The sequence below is a fragment of the Tamandua tetradactyla genome, chromosome 5 (assembly GCF_023851605.1).
Source record: "Tamandua tetradactyla isolate mTamTet1 chromosome 5, mTamTet1.pri, whole genome shotgun sequence".
In the NCBI taxonomy this organism is placed as follows: domain Eukaryota; kingdom Metazoa; phylum Chordata; class Mammalia; order Pilosa; family Myrmecophagidae; genus Tamandua; species Tamandua tetradactyla.
Window position 1 is genome coordinate 20,107,294 of NC_135331.1, and position 4,658 is coordinate 20,111,951.

Genomic DNA, 4,658 nt, shown 5'->3' on the forward strand with positions numbered 1-4,658 from the left:
ACATACGATGGAATGTTATGCAACTTTAAGACAGAATAAACTTATTAAGCATGTAATAACATGGATGGACCTAGAGAACATTATGCTGAGTGAGTCTAGTCAAAAACTAAAGGACAAATACTGTATGGTCCCACTGATGTGAACCGACATTTGAGAATAAACTTGGAATATGTCATTGGTAACAGAGTCCAGCAGGAGTTAGAAACAGGGTAAGATAGTGGGTAATTGGAGCTGAAGGGATACAGACTTTGCAACAGGACTAGATACAAAAACTCAAAAATGGACAGCACAATAATACCTAATTGTAAAGTAATCATGTTAAAATACTGAATGAAGCTGCATCTGAGCTATAGGTTTTTTTTTTTTTTCGATCTGTTTGTTTGTCTTTTTTTCTTTTTCCTTTTCTTTTTTTTACTATTATTGTTTTTTTTCTCTATATTAACATTCTATATCTTTTTCTGTTGTTTTGCTAGTTCTTTTCCTAAATCGATGCAAATGTACTAAGAAATGATGATCATGCATCTATGTGATGATTTTAAGAATTACTGATTGCATATGTAGAATGGAATGATTTCTAAATGTTGGGTTAATTTCTTTTTTTTCTGTAATTAATAAAAAAAATAATAAAATAAAATAAAAATAAAAATAAATAGGAACAAAATTACAAGAGAAAATGTCAATTCCAAATAAGATCCTACAGGTTCTGCTGATTCTCCCATCAAGTGGCAGGGCTCAAGTCATCATTAGGAGGGAATTTTATTTTTTTTTTTTTTTTTTTTTTTAAAGGAAAGACAGAGAGAAGGAAGGAAGGATAGAAGGAAGGAAGGAAGGAAGAAAGGGAAACATCTTTTAAACATTTTCTTGTTTTTTATTGTATTCTGTTTCTCCGTTTTTGTTACATGGGCTGGGGCCGGGAATCGAACCGAGGTCCTCCGGCATAGCAGGCAAGCACTTTGCCCGCTGAGCCACCGCGGCCCGCCCGGGAATTTTATTTTTAAAGTGTCATCTTAAACAGCATGTATGTCTGTTAAACATCACAATTAAACATGCCAATTGATGTTGGACAAGGGTGTCATGTTCAATCTATTGGGAAAGAATAGTCTCTTCAACAAATGGTGCTGGGAAAATTGGATATCCTTATGGAAAAGAATGAAGACAGACCCTCACACCATACACAAAAATTAACTCAAAATGGATCAAAGACCTGAATATAAGAACCAGGACTATTACATTCCTAGAAGAAAATATGGGAAAGCATCTTGAGGACCTGCTGCTAAGCAACGGTTTCTTTAAACCTTACACCAAAAGTGTGAGCAACAACAGAAAAAATAGATGAATGGGACCTCAACAAAATTCAAAGCTTTTGTGCAAAAAAGGACTTCATTATGAAAGTAAAGAGACAACTTACAGAATTGGAAAAATATTTAGAAACCACATGTCTGATAAGGGTTTAATATTAACCAAATTTAAAAATGGGCAAAAGGCTTTAATAAACATTTCTCCAAAGAAGACATACATGTGGCCAAAAAAGCACATCAAAAGATGTTCAATGTCATTAGCCACTAGGGAAATACAAATCAAAACCACATTGCAATACCATTTCACATCCACTAGAATGATTATTGAAAAAACAAAAATTAACAAGTGTTGGAGAGGATGTGGAGAATAGGAACACTTGTTCGTTGCTGGTGGGAATGCAAAATGATATAACCACTCTGGAAAACAGTCTGGCTGTTCAGAGTTACCATATGACCCAGCAATTTCACTCCTACATTTAACACCATGAGAACTGAAAACATGTGTTCATGCAGAAACTTGCACACAAGTATTCATGACAACATTATTCATAATAGACAAAAAATGGAGAACCCAATGTCCATCAATCGATGAATGGATAAACAAAATGTGCTATAACTATGCAATGGAATATTATTTGGCCATAAAAAGAAATGAAGTGAGGTTTAGTGAGACTGGAAGTAAGTGCAATAAAGTTTTTCCAGGGAGGCCAGGCCTAGGGAGAAAGTTGGTGCAGCGACCTAGGGAGACAGCAGCGTAATCTAGAACCACATCGGCCTGCAGTGTGGTACGGAGACTCTATAGGTCCTGGACATTAACAAGCTAAGAGGGTGGCAATTGCAGGACTCTGATGGAAGGGGGACACACTGGGAGTGCAGAGTGAACCCTATCAGTAAGACCATGTGGGGCTGGCTGTATTCCAACAACAAAGACATGGGACCTGGGTTTCCTACTTGGTTGGGTACATGAGCTGTGGGGAGGTTCTGCAGTCAGTGCATGTCCTGGACTTCAAAACCTGGACTCAGGTCACCAAGGAGGCCATCAGTCTGGTGTTTGAGGCAGTGCTGGTACTAAGGGGTCAGCAAGGAGGAGAAAGTCTGCTCAGCTCCACCCTGGGGAGGAGTAACCTGGAATGCCAATCACTCTTACCATCTCCACTAGCAGCCTCAACCTCTTAGCTGCAGATTGCAAACACATCATCACCAACCACCTCATGAAATCCGTCTCATTTACATCTGGCAGGGACTTGGACACAGCTGAGTATGTCACCTATGCTGCTAAAAAATCCCTTGAATCAGAGAACCTGCCACATCCTACAGTGCCCTGAAGGGCTTGCACAGAACGTCATCAGTGCCACTGGCCAGGCTTTTGAGTTGCATTTAAACAAAACCTCAGAAATCAACCCAAGCTAGTCATCCCCCATCACAGGATGGCCGGCTATGATGGCTCAGCCTGGGATGAGGAAGGGCAAGAGCTACCAGATCCTATGAACTTCCAGAGAAGGAATTCCCTATTGGAAGGAGCCACCCAGAGCTGCTCAACCCACTCCACCCCGTGCCCAAACCCCTAGCCACCTGGAGGCTACACTGCCATGGGGCAGCCTATGGGGAGAGACCCAAAGTCTGCAAACAGATGCCACCTCTGCACCCTGCCCAGACTGAGAGTTCTTTGATGATCCCTCCTATGTCAATGTCCAGAACCTAGACAAGGCTAGGGAAGTGGGGAGCAGAGGTAGGCCCCTCAATCCTGCCATCAGTGGCGACATGTCCCATGACCTCTTTGACATGCAGTCCTTTGAAGATACTCTTTGGGTGCCTCCACCTCCCAAGTCATTGTCCCTGGCTGAGCCCTTGTTCCACAGGAAGCTGAACTGGCAGGAGGCCAAGTCTCTGTTGCAGCCCAAAGGGGACTTCCTGGTACAGGAGAGATGGGCACACCTAGCCAATGTGTGCTCAGAGGCCTGCAGAATGGGCAACCTGAGTACCTGCTACTGGTGGACCCTGAAGTTGTGGTTCAGGCAAAGGGTCACCATTTTAAGAGCATCAGTCACCTCATCAGCTACCACGTGTACATCACTTGTCCATCATCTCTGAGGGTGGCAAACTGTCTCCAACAGCCTCTAGAGCAGAAACTGCAATCCATCTCAGTGCATCCTCCCAGAAGATACCCTCCAGCCACATCAGCTCTTATCCCTGGCTCTCAGGACTTCTCGGGAGCATTCTGTAGGCTTGGCCTTGTGTAGGAGCTAGAAGTGGTGTGGACACTGGGTTCAGCATCCCACTGAGTAAGAGGATTTTAATCGGGAGACTGGGGTGGAATCCTGTTTCTCCCTAAACCTCACCAAAGTAATACTGTCAAGAGTAGCCCCTTCCCTGGATCTTGCCTGAGCCACCCTGATTCCCTCTTCCCAAGAAAGTGGATGCTTGAGGCCTGGGCAGTACCTCCTTGTAATGGAGAACATCCTGTGGTGATACGCACAGTTAACTCTTCCCAGGAGGATTGTATAGAGGAGGAAGCAGGGCCTTCCAGGGAAGAGGGAACAAATCACAACTTTGGTCTTACCCCAGGGCTCAAGATACCACCCAGATCCCTCTCAACAACCCCCCACCATCACCACTGCCCGTCGCCACTCCCGCCCGGTGTTTAAACTTTGTTCCTTGACCATCTTCTCAGTCTGAAGATATTTTATCCAAGGAGTTCCCCTAGGGCCCCTGACGTCAAGAACAGGGGTCCTGACACCTTGGCTTCTGGGACCCTATCGTCTCCCTGCTCAGAACCTTCCCCAATTTGGATTGGGAGAATAGAGGCAGGAGTGCCAGCTATCCCCTTTCCATGGGGGATGTATAACCCTTAGAGACCATCCCAGAGCTCCCCTCCCTGTCAGAGTGGAAATGGACCCCTCCCTTGCTTAGGTCTCCTGACTGGGACTACACACGGAAGCGGTCTATATATAAGCTTCACGGGCCCTGCTCCAATGTGTTGCGTGCATGCTCTACTCTACAGTCAGAGTGCAGCCCTTCCTCTCGGTGGCCCCTGCCTTGCCTCTTCTCCCTGCTAGGGAGAGGAGGACTGAATTTAGGTCCCCTGTACACTTAACTCTTCTCAGGAGGATTTTATAGAGGAGAGAACAAGGCTTTTGAGACTCTAAAGTAGGAAATCCCCAAGTACCATCTCTAGATGTGAAAATGCTTTTATTTTTTATTTCATATACATGTATTTTAGGGCTATAGATTTACTTTCTGATTTTATTTTCTATGGCTTGTTCTTGAGAACAGAATGATAGTCGATTACGTTTTTATTTCACCTCTTCAGCTTTTCAAAGGCCTTCTACAGCCATCAGCATTTCCCTCACCCTGGCCCAT

The 4,658-nt window shown here is 44.1% G+C and overlaps 1 pseudogene; it reads left to right on the plus strand.

The window, feature by feature from the left end:
• Nucleotides 1–2,196: 2,196 nt before the first annotated feature.
• On the plus strand, nt 2,197–3,756 carry LOC143682975 (SHC-transforming protein 1 pseudogene; annotated as a pseudogene).
• The last annotated feature ends 902 nt before the right edge of the window (nt 3,757–4,658 follow it).